Source organism: Aegilops tauschii, chromosome 4 (assembly GCF_002575655.3).
Source record: "Aegilops tauschii subsp. strangulata cultivar AL8/78 chromosome 4, Aet v6.0, whole genome shotgun sequence".
Lineage (NCBI taxonomy): Eukaryota > Viridiplantae > Streptophyta > Magnoliopsida > Poales > Poaceae > Aegilops > Aegilops tauschii.
In genome coordinates this window covers 53,423,535-53,439,202 of record NC_053038.3, presented here as the reverse complement: position 1 = coordinate 53,439,202, position 15,668 = coordinate 53,423,535, and positions in this window count along the sequence as shown.

Genomic DNA, 15,668 nt, shown 5'->3' with positions numbered 1-15,668 from the left:
CAGTTAAAAGCAAATTACATGTTTAACGAATTTTATTGTTAATATAATCTCTATGTTAATATTAATCAATGCCACCGTTTGAGAAATGCTATTGTCTTGCTTTCTTTCCCATTTAGATAAGGTAGATGCTTCTTTTTGTTGGCTTCTGTGTCATCCACCGTTATTGACCACTAATTGTTTCCTTTGCACCTCTGTGTAAACAGGGTTATCTACTTCACCTCGTTGCCATTGTGACCTTTTGTTGCACTGCACAAAACACTTTTGTTTTAAGAGTGTTTTGTGCAGTTCAACCAAAATGTCACACCGACAACGTTGCTTGATTGCTTGATCTTAGTGGAACTGCACAAGAGGAGATCTTACTTCCTATCCGTTAAGGCGAATTTGGTTCAGATCTTCTTCTTGTGAGTTGTTTGAATTCCGCATCATGAGAGGTCAGTACTAGCCTTCTTTCACATGATTCTGCAGTGTGCTTTCATATGTTGTGTTACTTGTATGATAATGTTGCTTGATTCTAGTGAACTGCACAAATGGAGACAAGACTTCCAATCTGTATGTGCACCGTAATATCCCATTGAGGTAAGATAAGGATATTTCACAACTGCTGGCCTGTATTTTGCCACTTTCATCAGAAAATTAAGTTTAGTACTATACTTGTGCTCCCTAATTGACATGCCAAATCTTACATTGAAGGCGAAGCTTGTCTGTTATTGAACCAAGTGATGAAGGGGAAGAACAAGCAGAAGAAAAACAAAAATCAACTCCCGGTGCTGTAATGAAGCACTGGACCTGTGATGACACAGGTAATGATATAGTTTTGCATCTTAATTTATTGCTATGGCTGGAACGAGCAATTGTTTTGCCACTGATTTGATGCCACTCTTAATGTAATATGTAATTATCTCTACTTGTGCAAACAGGGATCTTCTTTGAAGATACCATATATTTTAGTGGAACTGCACAAGAAGATGTTGGAAACATTAAACTAATCGAGGAGTATATAGTAAGCATGGCCACCACCGTAGATAGCAACAGATGGTTCCGGAGAAGTGCTTCATCTGTATGCTCTACACAATAAGCCTCCTGACAAAGGTTGGTACTCGCCCACTGATTTCATCCATATGATTGAGCTTTGTCATCTCTATTGGTGTTGTGCTACTGTTTAGATACTGTCATGAAAAAGTGGTATTGTCCTTGAGAAGTGCTTCATCTGTGTTGTTTTAAATATTTCCTTTCCTTTTTTTCCAGCAAACAGGGATGCTAGCATTTAGTAGTCCTCTTGTCTTTGCACAACAAGATCATCTTCCTCTGAAGAAGAATATGGAGTACGTGAAGTGACTAGTTCCGATTATGCCAGGATGAAGAAGCCCTGTCTATCTTCTCATCGGAAGGAGCAGTTGAAGGATGGTTACATTACTCCCCACAAGACCAAACTAACTTCAGCTCAGAAGACTGACAAATCTCCATTTTTTGCTGTGATGCGCGAGTACAATGTTGTTCTAGGATTCTTTATGGTGAGTTCCATTTTTCTAAAAGTGTGCTCTACATGGACCATGTATGTGCCTGTTGAAACTGTCAATTCATAGTACAGTTTGCTTTATACTAATCACTTTTTTGTATTTGTGCAAATAGGGGTGCTCAGCTTGATTTCAATGGGAACTGCACAAAATGTTCATGAATACATCGAATCATTCATTTCCACCACAAGAAAGGAGGTGCCGATAAGTTCAAGGCGTTGCAACATATAAGGGCGAAATCATACAAGCTACGCTCGAATTTGGTTGATTTTGGTGGAACTGCACAAAAAGAATAGCTGGTTTATTTAGCACGAGGTGCCATGTCAATGTCCGAACTGATGGCAAACCCTGCCCATTCCATAATCATAGGCATTTGATATTTTGGAATGGGACAACCTTGTCAAATTTTGCTCATTAATTTTAGCAAGACATGCGTTTGATATTTTCGAATGGGACGCCCTTTGCTATCAGCAAGAGAATTAGGGGTTCCTATTGTAATGCATGACTACTTAACTGGGGGATTCACCGCAGCGTCGATCAATTTTTTCTTTATTCTTTAGTTGTGAAGTAAATATTGCCTCTGACATGTGAGTCGCTGAGATGCATAATCATCGATTGTTTTGAATGGTCTCTATGAATTGCCAGGCCTGTGTGTTTGATTGCAATGTACGGAAACGCTAAAAAGCTGCTCAAACTCTTTGTACTCCTTCTGTTCCTTTTTACTTCGCACATTGTGAAAGTGCATACTTTTTGTATAAGATTGGTCAAAGTAGAGATACTTTGACTGCAGACAAAACTTGTATGCACGACTAGAAAGGACCGGATGGAGTACATGTGAAACTGCTGCAAACGAGGTGATCACCCTGGGAATAATGCTAGTACGTATTGTTTTGCATGTTCATCCAATGCCAGTGATATAGGAATTCGAACTAATCAAAATAAATTCATTCATACACGGTCGGATTTCATATAAACATGTCGGATTTCATTACATTTCATACATTCTTCAACTAAAAAGGGGTGCGCTGGAGGTATAATTAATTAACCAAAGCTACCACCTGTGTCCCGCTGAGCCGAACAGAAGCTTCAGTGACTTAACTGCAGGTGCAGTTGCGTAACTGACATGTGGCCTGTTGGGCCCACGTGTCAGTCAGCCAACTGCACCAACAGTTAAGTAGAAGCAGCGTTCTTCTCCAGCGCAGCTCTCCGACTCCACGTCGCCGCCAAGAAGCTAATCGGCCGGCAATGGTTAACCCGCCTAGCTTGGCTTCAACCGGAGGGTAGCAGCGGTGGCCTTACTTGGACCCGAGCGGCAGCGACCTACCATGTTCTACTCTTCCTCGTTTTCTGTGTGGCGCGGCCTCGTTGGCAGCGGGGCGGGGCCTCGGCGGAGCCGGCGATGTCCTCTGTCTCGTTGCCGGCGGGCGGCGCCTCAGTGGAGCGGTGGAAATCCTCCCCCACGTTGCCAGCAGGGTGGGGCCTCGGCTGAGCCGGCGATGTCCTCTGCCTCGTTGTTGGCGGGGCGGGGCCTCGGCGGAGCCGGCGGTGTCCTCTGCCTCGTTGTTGGCGCCGCGAGGCCTCGGCGAAGCAGGGCCTCGTCGACGCCAGCGGAGCAGGGACTCGTCGGAGCCGGCATTGTCCTCTGCCTCGTCCTCGGTCTCGCCAAACAGCGCCTCGCCCGCTTCATCGCCCTCTTTGCTAGCCTCTTTGTAGGCGGCCGCAGCCTCCGCCACCCGCATGCGGTACCGCCAGCGCTCGAGGCGGCCCTTGCGAGCAGAGCGGTACGAGTCGAGCAGCGCCTCCTGCTCCGCCCGCTGCGCGGCGATCTGCTCCTCCGCCGGCAGGTGCTCCTAGAGGAGATGGTGGTTGTAGGCGGCGTCGGCCTGCGCCTCCCGGAACTGCTCCTCACGCATCTGCCTCACCCTGTCCATATATTGGGCACGGGCCTCGCCGATGGTCAAGGTGCAATGCACCGGCTAGGATGGCTCGGAGGAGGGGGTTGGCGCCGGATCGTCGACTACCATGTTCTCCATTGGGACGTCGTCGTCCTCCAGCTGCCTGCCGGCCAGCCGGTCGGCAGAAATGGCTGCCATCTCCTTGTGGTCCGTTGTCCGCCCGTCCCGAAGAGCGCTGGAGCGCGAGGAAGCCATGGTGGGCAGTAGTGGTGTGGACAGGAGAAAGGGAACGGATGCGGATGACTGCGGCTATGGCCGGCGCAGTAGTTTATATAGCAATGGTGGGTGGGCGGAGGGACGGACGTGTGGCACCGGAGTAGCCGCCTCGGCAACCGCGTATCATTAATGTGGGCAGCAGATGGACGGACGGACGGCACTTGTGTCATTGGAAGGCGGAGCAATCGCCTACACCGGGAAGCGGGGCGGGCGGCGCTGACTGTTTTGGGCGAAAAGCGCGCGCGGGCGAGGAGTTGACTTTACTTCGAGAGGATGACAATGGGGACCCACCAGGTCCATAGCCTCACGTACGCAAGTGCCTCCTTATTATATATATATATATAACTATAATTTATTTTTCTTCCTCCTGGTTTCCTGACATCACGGTCCCACACCATTGTCAACCTATATAGTAGTCAATAAACGAGAGAATTGCACAAGAAGCGGCCGACAGCTGGGACCAAGCAGCTCGAGCAGTATTTGTGTTTTTGAGGTGTGAGCACTGCAGAGTTTTTTTATGTATAGCCCAGATATTAATTTTTCTCCTCTGAACAACAACGAAAACATCGCTGCAGGTATTAACTGGGCGGGCTGTGGCCCGTCAAGCCCAGGCCAGATATCCAGCCCAGATATTAATTTTTTTCAAGCTGAAAATGGCTAGCCCAGCTATACTTTTTTTAGGAATACCCAGGCAAGGTCAAGTTGTTATTCTCCGCCCCGCTGGGCTGCAAATCTTTCCTAGGAGGGATGCATTAGGCTTAACAAGAAAATGGGCTTTAAGAAATAATAAATGGGATGTAATTATAAAAACTGGGCAGTAACTATAAAAAATGCACCAAACACGTGATTACTTTATAAAATATTATTTTTGGATATTGAAAATTTTAATTTCATTAATTGTTGCGAGCGCAATGTTTCGTTGGATTTTTACGTAATATAAATATATATTGAAATTGTATTTAATCTGACTAGAAATTTCGGGATAAAAATATTTCGGATCCCATCAAAATGTGGGAAATTTTATTGAATTCTGTTTTGAACGGTTGGTTGAAATGGGTTGTACTTTTAACAAACTGTAAATGGGCTGTAGTAAATTCCATTAGAATTCAAAAATGGGCTACACATTCTTACAAATCTCAGATGGGCTATAAGTTCTCTGCCACACACTTCTGGCCTTACTAAGTTGACGCGTCCCCTAAAAAAACAGAGTTGACGCGTATGCAAGGCTTTGTCAACTTATAGTCAACACATGGTTCTAGCAGCAGTGGCCGTTGGATGTCCATCCAACGGATGCCGTGCTTCTTCTTCAATCTCGGATATTCTAGCTTCACCCACCCAAAAAATGATTCCTCCCCCTGACATCTGGGGCGCACCGTTTTGGAAGCTGACCTGTGGGCCTACTAAGTTGACGTACCAAGGGCTTTGTCAACTTAGTCAATATAAACGATTCTAGCTGCAGTGACCGTACGATGTCCATCCAACGGCCGTCGTGCTTCTTCAACCTCTGGTCTTCTTGCTCCAGCCGCCCAAAGCAGCGCTGGTCGTGCCGCCTGCTCCTACCTCCCGTGGCCGGCTGTGCTGCCGCGGAGGCCTCACCGCCCCCTACTACTCCCACCGCTGGCCAGGCCATCCCTCCACTCACGCACACCCCCTGTTATTCTGCGGCGACGGCAGCGCAGCCGAACCAGTGAACCCTCGTACTCCTCTCCACGTGTGCATCCACTGCCGCGTCTTCCCCGGCTCCGCTTCGTCCCCTTCCTAGGCCTCGCCGTCGTCCACCGCCTTGGTGCTCTCGGCGCGGCGTGGTCAACGTGGTCAAGGAACGACTTCCATCGGACGTGGACTGTACGTGGAGAGGCTGACAGCTGGGTCCACGGCAGCCGCAAGGAAGTGCCTCCTTATTACGCGCAAAATAATTATTCCTCCACCTGACAGCGGGGACCCACCGGACGGGCCACCGTATTTCACAAAAAAAATGATTCGCCCCCTGACTGCTGGGACCCACGAGCTGGACCCACCAGCTACATCTTCGCACGCAAGGAAGTGCGTCCGAAAAAAAACGATTCACCCCCCGACTGCTGGGACCCACCAGCTACACCTTCGCACGCAAGGAAGTGCGTCCGAAAAAAAAACGATTCGCCCCCTGACTGTTGGGACCCAGCAGTTACACCTTCGCACGCAAGGAAGTGCGTCCGGGCAAAAAAACAAAACGATTCGCCCCCTGACTGCTGGGACCCACCAGCTACATCTTCGCAGGCAAGGAAGTGCCTGACAGTCGGGACCCACCTGGTCGAAGCGTACGTAGCGTTGTCATTCTGATCGTGAACGTGTACGTACATACTGGTCGATGTAGAGGCACGCACGTGTCGTAGTAGAGGCGCGCACGTGTCGTAGTAGAGGCATGCACGTAGCATGTACACGTACGTACAGCGGCCAGGGTGCAAGAAAGAAAATACGGCCACGTATGTGTACATACGGGCAGGGTCTCGAACGCCTACTCGCGCATACGTATGGCCAGGGCTCGTGTACATGGCTGGGTCGGAACGGAGAAACAGCGTCGTCGTCGTCGTGTTCATGGGGAGGCAACGGAATGCATCATGTTCATGGGGAGGCAACGGAATGCGTCGTGTTCATGGGGAGGCAACGGAATGCGTCGTGTTCATCGGGAGGCAACGGAATGCGTCGTGTTCATCGGGAGGCAATGGAACGCTTGGGAGCCAACCGGCTGGGTCGGAACGGAATGCGTGGTTGTGTTCATCGGGAGGGCTTGGACGGAACAGGCGATGGGCGTACCGCAGAACGGAGGAAACGGACCTCCTACGTTCGGAACGGGGTCCTGTTGATCGCGAGGGGTGTGGCATACCGCAAAACGGAGGAAACGGACCTCCTACGGTCGAAACGGGGGTCCTGTTGATCGGGAGGGGTGTGGTGTACCGCAAAATGGACGAAACGGACCTCCTACGGTCCAAACGGGGGTCCTGTTGATCGGGAGGGGTGTGGCGTACCACAAAACAGACGAAACGGACCTCCTACGGTCGAAACGGGGGTCCTGTTCATCGGGAAGGGTGTGGTGTACCGCAAAACGGGACTCCACTAGATACTGTTCATCTCCACCGTCGACCTCCTCCAGCCTCCACGGGCTCCTGTTCATCCAGCCTCCACCGCGCGCTACTCCACCGGCTACTGTTCAACCACCCCTCCACGGGCACCCCTCCACCGTCTACTGTTCATCCAGCCCTCCACACCGCGGGGTCCTGTTCAACCACCCCTCCACGGGCTCCTCTTCACCGTCTACTGTTCATCCAGCCCTCCACCACACCATGGGGTCCTGTTCATCCAGAGGCAACGCCACCGCTCACTGTTCATCCAACGCCCCCCCCCCCAACGCTCACTGTTCATCCAATCGACCGGCTTCAGTTAGCAGCAGTAGCGAAGGAATCGCTCGATCGGGTTCAATTAACAGCCATGGATCGATCGCTCGGGTTCAGTAACGCGTAGCCTGCGGTGCAATCGCTCGGGTTCAGTTAGAGCCCAACGCCTCGCACACACGCGCGTACGTGTATGAGAAAAACGCGCATCGCTCAGCCCCCGACCTCCCACCGTAACCGGGAACTCCCCGAAATTTTCCTCCCCCTCGCTTCTACCACGGTTTTTTCTGTCATGGACGGCCCAAAGAATGTCATGCAGTTGCGTCTCCGGCCCGCCCAGGACGAAAAGCCCATTTTTTGTCATGATTTTTTGTCATAGAAGTAGGAGCCCACCACATATATGATGATACCGGGTTTTGTCACAATTATCGTCATAGAAGTGTCATATGTATGACAGAAAAAAAATTCGTTCGGCCCAAAATTTCACGGATGTGTCTTTTTTTTGTAGTGCCTGTAGTGGTCGTTGCACACGCGGTCATGGTGGTCCCCCGGCGGCTCCTGGAAGGCTTCGACTCCTAGCGCCCCTTCTTCCCAATCTTCTCCAATGAACGAGACGGGGTCGTCCTCCGGTGTGTACTCCTGGTCCGTCATGCGGGGCATGTAGGCTTCCGGGGCTGTTACCCCGAACACCTCGCCGTAGTGCCCCACACTCCATGTTGCCTGGCCCAGCATGGCGTCCTGAGGTTAGTAGCGTGGCATCTCGCTGGGACCATGGGGGGCGACGCTTGTGCCCGTGCTTGTTGCGGGCGGAGCGGGGGCGGCGGGGCCTCCGGCGCCGTCGGCCGCGCTGGTGTTGACGAAGCCCCCATGCGCGCCTGCCGGTGCGTGGGTGCGGCGAGGCCCGCCATGAGTTCCCGCAACGGCCTGTGAAGGGAGTCGATAGCAGAAAGGCGGCGCTCCCGAGGCCGCAGCGTCCAGCAGCTCAGCAACGCGTTCCAGCAGCGCGTCCCAGCTGCTCGCCATCAGCCGGCACCGCAGCAGCTCCCTTGCCACGGTGAGTGCCGCCTGCATGTTTGCCTGCTCTCGGCGCGAGTGCGGCGCCGTCGCCGCGGCGTGGCTTGCTACCCTTGCAGTGGCTCGTACCTGTCGTGGGGTGGGGGTGGATGACGCCTGGCCGCGCCGCCCGCGCCCCGCAGCGTTGGACGACGCCCGCGCCACCTGGAGCGCGGGGTCGAGGTCTTCAAGGGCGGGCGTCGTCACCTGGGCTGGCCAGGCTGGCCAGCGGTCGGAGTCAGCTCTTGTGTCGCTGGACATCTTGACCGTGGAGCGTCGGGAAGTCGACTGGCGGAGAAGTAGCTCCGACGCACCCCTACCTAGCGCGCCAAATGTCGGATGTGTGGTTCCGGCAAACCCTTAAGGTTCGAACATTGGGGTGCGCGCGAAGTCTTTCCCTCCTACCGATCTACGCCCTAGCTCGCTTAAGATCTCGCGGACGGACTCGACGAACTCGCAACACAGAAAGACACGAGATTTATACTGGTTTGGGCCATCGTTGTGGTGTAATACCCTACTCCAGTGTGGTGGTGGTGGATTGCCTCTTGGGCTGATGAAGAACAGTACAGAGGGAAGAACAGCCTCCTGAGGTTGAGGTATTCTTGTGCTTGGCTAACTTAGCGGGTGAGAGCTGGATGAGCTGCCCGATCCCCCCTACTGTGGTGGCTAGCTCTACTTATATAGGCCCTGGTCCTCTCCCCAAATATTGAGCGGGAAGGGAACCAACAACGGCGGGCAAATTTGAAGGGGGACAGCTAGTACAAGCTATCCTGACAAAAGTGGTCCTCGCCTGCGAAAGGCTCTGGTGGTGACGCCGTCTTGGGCTCCACAATGACCTCCGTCTTGCCGTCCTTCTGGTCTTGGTCTCGTTGCACTGATATGGCAACCTTTGCCTGATGCCTCGGTACTCCTCACCTGCGCGGGCCTCCTTAGCACCAAAGAGGAAACAAGGACGATGCGCGCGCTGGCGCCCGCCTGGTGCCGATCGTCATGGCTCACATCACGAGAGCCTCGTGAGGTTTGCCCCGCCTTAATATCTCCGCTCCTCATGAGCCTACCTGACTAGGCCACTACTGAGGAGGTCTTGCATCGTCCGCCTCGCGAGGCTTGGCCCCTCGTGAGGGTCTTGGATGCCTTGTTGATGAAGATGGGCCGTACGGCCTGCCGGCTTAGCCACGCCGTGGGCCGCAGGCAGGCAAGTCTGGGGACCCCCATTCCCAGGACGCCGACAACGGTAGATCCAAAGTGATGACGCACCTGAGCCGCGACCGCAAGGCCGGGAGAGAAATCCCAATGCAGAAGGCCTTCCATGATCGGCTAGATCAAAATTCGCCATGGTTGGATGGTGTGTGGTGGGGGCGGGTGGGAGGGAGGAGAGGAGAGGAGAGGAGAGCCATTCGAGTTAGTTTTGTTAGGGTTTGATCCCTAGAATCCACTATGTTCTGAGATTGATGTTGCTATGACTTTGCTATGCTTAATGCTTGTCACTAGGGCCCGAGTGGCATGAATTCAGATCTGAACCTATTATGTTTTCATGAATATATGTGAGTTCTTGATCCTATCTTGCAAGTCATTAGTCACCTACTATGTGTTATGATCTGGTAACCCCGAAGTGACAATAATCGGGACCACTCCCGGTGATGACCGTAGTTTGAGGAGTTCGTGTATTCACTAAGTGTTAATGCTTTGGTCTGGTACTCTATTAAAAGGAGGCTTAATATACCTTAGTTTCCAATAGGACCCCGCTGCCACAGGAGGGTAGAACAAAATATGTCATGCAAGTTCTTTTCCATAAGCATGTATGACTATATTCGGAATACATGCCTACATTACATTGATGAACTGGAGCTAGTTCTGTGTCACCCTATGTTATAACTGTTGCATGAAGAATCGCATCCGACATAATTATCCATCACTGATCCATTGCCTACGAGCTTTTCACATATTGATCTTTGCTTAGTTACTTTACCGTTGCCAATGTTACAATTACTACAAAACTGCTACTGTTACTTTTGCCACCGTTACCGTTACTTCCATACTACTTTGCTACTAAATACTTTGCTGCAGATATTAAGTTTTCCAGGTGTGGTTGAATTGACAACTCAACTGCTAATACTTGAGAATATTCTTTGGCTCCCCTTGTGTCGAATCAATAAATTTGGGTTGAATACTCTACCCTCGAAAACTGTTGTGATCCCCTATACTTGTGGGTTATCACACGTGGCACGACAGGCGCTGGTTTGGGCGGCTGGAGCAACAAGATCAGAGGTTGAAGAAGCACTACCACCGTTAGATGGACATCGTACGGTCACTGGAGCTAGAATCGTTCATATTGACTAAGTTGACAAAGCCCTCCGTCCCCATCAACTTAGTAGGCCCACAAGTCAGCCTCCCACTATGGTGGGTCCCAGCTAGCAGGGGGTATTCATTTTTTTTGTGCGTAATAAGGAGGCACTTCCTTGCGTGCGAAGATATAGCTGGTGGGTCCGACCTGTCAGCGGGGGGAACTTTTTTGCGAAATGCAGAGGCCCTTCCGGTGGGTCCCAGCTGTCAGGTGGAGGAATCATTATTTTGCGCGTAATAAGGAGGCATTTCCTTGCGTGCGGCCGTGGACCCAGCTGTCAGCCTATCCATGCATAGTCTACTTCCGATGGTTGTCGTTCTTTGACCACGTTGACTACTCCGCGCCGAGCGCATCCAAGGTGGTGGACGACGGCGAGGCCCCGAACAGCAACAAGCCGGAGATGGGAAGACGCGAGAGTAGAGTCGCAGACGGAGAGGTGTATGAGGGTTAACCATTGTTCTGGTGCGGTGTGGTTCGGAAGTCGGTGGAGAAGAACAGGAGGTTTGGAGGGGTGGAGGGATGGCCTGGCCAATGGTGGGGTTGCGCTTCACAGCGAAGCGTGCTAAGCAGAGCTGCTAGCAGCAGGAGGCGGGAGCAGGTGGTCCCGTTGGCGCTAGAGGAAGAACACGAGAGATTGAAGATGGATGCCGGTCGTTGGATGTAAATCCAACGGCTAACGATGTCAGAATCATTTGTTGACTAAGTTGACAATGACTTGCTTTGGCTTCGACCTATAGGCCCACATTTCAGCCTCCAAAAATGTGGCACGTATTCAAACCATTTTTTCAGAATTTACAGTCAATTTGATCTTATTTTTAGAATTACAGTCCATTTGCTGGGCTGGGTGAACAAATAATGTAGCGTCCATGCGGCCCATTTATTTTTCTCCTAAAAAATTACAGGACATTTGCACTTTCTCGAAATACACGATTTTGCTGGGCTGATTCTAATTATAATGTTGGGTTGGGCGCAACAATGTTATCAAAAAATAAACAGGGGCTGAGCATTTTGTTATAAATATATTTAAATAATAAGTGATTTATTATTACATTGGTCCTTAAATCTTACCAAGCTTTTGTACACAATCACCAGGATTTTCGTTGACAAAAAATTCCAGTATTTTATTGTTAAGAAATTATTTTTATAAGTTAATAAGATGTGGGATATTGTTTTCTTACATATGTAAGTTTCTGTTAAATATATGATGACAATAAAAATAATATATAATAACATATAAAATAATTTAAATATATATAATATAGTTAGAAGGGAAACAAAAGTTGGACCAAGCATTCCTATTCTTATATAGAAAAATAGAACAGACCTCTGCGTTTTCTTCAAAAAAAATAGATAAATTGGGATGCCGATGTTTCAGGAAAAATAAAACCTCGAATGGGAGGTCCATAGGCCGTTCGATACATGACGGCCCTCAAAAAAATACAAACCGGCATGTCGTGGGCTGTGCATGTTAAAAAAGAAAGCCTAGACGGGGCAGCCCAAAACCCAGCGGATACTTGCTGCCCCAGTGATAATACGTGATACTACCCGCCAGCTCCAGAGCTTCATTGTGAATTTATCTCCTACGTTGAAGCACCTAAAAAATGTAACTATGTTGACAAACCCGTGGGCCCCAACGTCAGTATAGCATTAGGAGGAAGTTTTTTTTGATGAGGCACTTGCTTGCGTACTGCCATAGACCTGGTGGGTCCCGACTGTCCGCCTCTCCACGTACAGTCCTCTCCATATTCCTCTCGTTTGTTCAGCATGTTCACAACGGCAGACAGTGGCGCCGCGGCAAGCGCACAAAGGCGCAGGAGGTGATCGGACCACCCAAGGCAGTGCCTTATTTGTAACAAAAGTACTGAACTAGCCCAGTGGCCAAGTGACACTACCCAACAGCTGTGCCGCCCGGGTTCGATTCCACCTAATGCAGGGAAAATATCTCCAATTTTTTTGCCTCTGCCATTATTGACATGTGGGTCCCCATTGTCATCTACGCACACCATGTCCAACACTTGCCAAAACTTCGTCCCTCGTTTTCTCTGTTTTTCGCACACTCGACATTGTGTGGGCATTTTGAAAATAGCATATCTTTTTGACTGTGCATCATATGAAGATGTGCTATGCATGAATGTTGATCAGCATGATGTTCACTGGCTGGTAGTTCCATTTTCGACCATGAATAAAACTTCCAACATGATCTTAACCCTATTTGAAAAGGCCGGGTTAATATAAATGCTCTGCCTCTGAAAGTTGCAGTTTTTTATCTGAAACTGAACTTGCAGTTTCTTATCTGAAACTGAAACTTGCAGTTTCTTCTCTGAGAATCACATTGTCTGCACTTTTATACTCCTATGAAACTACATTTTTTAAGTGCTAAAAATAGATCTCTAGAATAAATAAAATACTTCATATGCTCAATACTGCAAATCTGAAATTCAAAAGACATTCATATCTGAAAGTACTCTCAAAATACACAACACAAAACACAATTCACAACCTGCCTGACTATTGGGCTGGGGGCAGTCCCCTCCTATTCCTCGGCGGCAGACAGCCGCCCCGTGAGACGATGTGAACAGCGACGGAGAGGATGGCGGGGAAGCGTCGTCGGGCCAACTGCTTTTCTCCTCTTGCAGCTGGGTTCGGTCGACGAAAACTCCATCGGCTTGCTCTGGCATGACACCCTGTAGATGCTCGATCCTTCAATCTCTGGTGGATGCTCCATCTGGGATCGATACTCCCACCACCGCTCCCTCACGATCGGATTCGGTAAATCTGTTTGCTCCATGGCTCAAAGGAGAAGCTCTATGTACTCCTGCGTGACTCCCTTCGGGAGTATCGCCGCCTTTTCGCTCTGTTGCAGATATTTGGCCAAGGATTTCGTCGTCGCCGCTAGTTGGTCCTTGTTGTCAAACCAAGACTGTATCTCCAACATCCTAGCTAGCTTCACAGGGTCGCCGTATGCGATCCTCACGTATCGGTTGTACTCCTCCATCGATCTACTTCTCCACAGCACCTTCACTCGCCGGCGGTGGTTTTTGAATGGAAGAGGAGAGGAGCAGCGCTGGTTTGGGATTAGAACGGGAGAGGAGCGACGCTGGTTTTGGATTGGAACAGGAGAGGAGGGGCGGTGGTTTTTGAAATGGAAGAGGAGAGGAGCGGCGCTGGATTTAGATTGGAACAGGAGAGGAGCGGCGGTGGTTTAAGAGGAGAGGAGCGGCGCTGGTCTTGGATGTAAATTTTTTTTGCGGATTTTGGGTCAAAGTTTGACCACGTACTATATTTGACAAGGGAAATGTGAATGCAAGTCACCAAAAATTGTATCGTTTGGTTCGTATCTGAATGTACTTTCAAATTATATTATTTTTGCAACATATAACATACATTTTATTTGTGAAAATCATGGTCAATTATGACCCAGAATAAAAGGGAGACTAGTTAATGTGGGGTCGCTTTCTTAATTGAAGGGTAAATTGATTTTGATTTTGATCCAGACACAGCGCGCCGACCCTCTCATCCAATCCTAAATCGCTACCGCACGCTCCTCTCCCTCTTCTCCATTCCAAAACCACCTCCTCTCCTCTCCATCATCTCCATTGCAAAACCACCTCCTCTCTCCTCCCATCTTCCAAAGCTAGCACCGGACCACTCAGAAGGACATCTATGGAGAGGAGGCAGCAGCGAATCAGGCAGATCGCCAGCGGCGACCAGGCAAAGTTAGCCAGGTTGAAGGAGATCCTTACTTGGTTTGAAAATGAGTTGGAGGTTTCGAGGACGGTGAGGGCCATGTGGCAATGTATGCGAAAGAGCGAGACAGCGACGATGTAGTCCTCGGCGGCAGTCACGCCGCAGTCCTTAGAGTTCATCAAGTATCTCCTCTGGGCGATGGAGCAGACAGATTCGCCCGAGGCGGAGGTGGTGGGCGTACAGGTCGATGGTCGAGCACCCAGAGGATAACGAATCGATCGAGTACGGTGTGCCGTTCGTGAGGGTGCAGAGCCAGCCGAAGCCACATGAGTATTCGTTCTCCCACCGCAAGAGGAGGTCGGATGGCGCGACGTTGCTTCCCCGCCGTTCTCCACGGTTCCCTCGACGCTCGCCTCGTTTCAACAACGTCGGTAGGGTTTAAGGTAAGCTTCGCACTAACCTAATCTTCCATCTGCTCATGCTTACAATCAGTGTGACAGCTAATAAAAATCATGCTTAAAATCAGTCTCCGAGTAGTAAAATAGCTCTGGACCTTTGGGTCAAAGTTGTGACACTGTGTACAAATAAAGAAAAATAGATTGGTGCTTCTTTCAGAAAAGAGTACACCCCTAGAAAACTGCCAATATAAGCTACTAGTTTTTTTTGAAGTCTAAGCTACTAGTATTTGGTTAGAGGATTTGCTGCCGAGAAAGACCCGTCCACAGTGAGCGCCACACATCCCACTAATGGTGGTGGATGCCAATGCTTAGATGGAGTAGGGTTGGTGTCGGTAATTTTTACTTGGCACCTCGCACTCTGCATATATGCCGGTTCCATCCGTACATTCGTGCAGTTCCACCAAAATGCAGCTGAATAACCATGTTTGAACAGATAATGAAAAGGCGTGATTACATTATAGTGGCACTAGTTCATGAAACATACACTAATAAATAGAAGAAAATATTGCAATAGTATCATAGTATGCCATTCTGCGAGGGCGAGATGGGCCCTGCGACTCCTCATACGGTATGCCTCATACTGGAAATCGACCCAAGTCTCCCTGATACACCTTCTGCCAGTGATGAACATTAGTGTACAGCGGTAGTACAAGGAGGGGCCTTGAGACATTCCAATCTCTATTTTTGTGCAGATCAACTAAAATTAAGCACCCCAGTTTGCAGAAACGCTTAAACATTAACAATGGGACTAGTTGATGAAACATATACTAACAAAGAGAAACACTTTCTTTATCTACATTGGAAATGAAATGATAGAGAGGACACTCGCTCTATTTTAACTGTATTATTATTTCATTTTATCAGTGGCACTAGGGTCGAGCAGGTGGTAAACGAGGTGTACCGTGCGTTGCAAGGATGGAGGCCGGGGGTGCTTAGACTGGGATGCTGAAGCTGGCTCTTTCAGTCCCTATCTTCCCCTCTGATGTTTCTGTGGTAGAATTTGGGTTGTAATCCAAACTTGGTCGAGCTGGTGCTGCGTCCCCCTACCTGCCTAGCTTATGTGGCGAACTTGT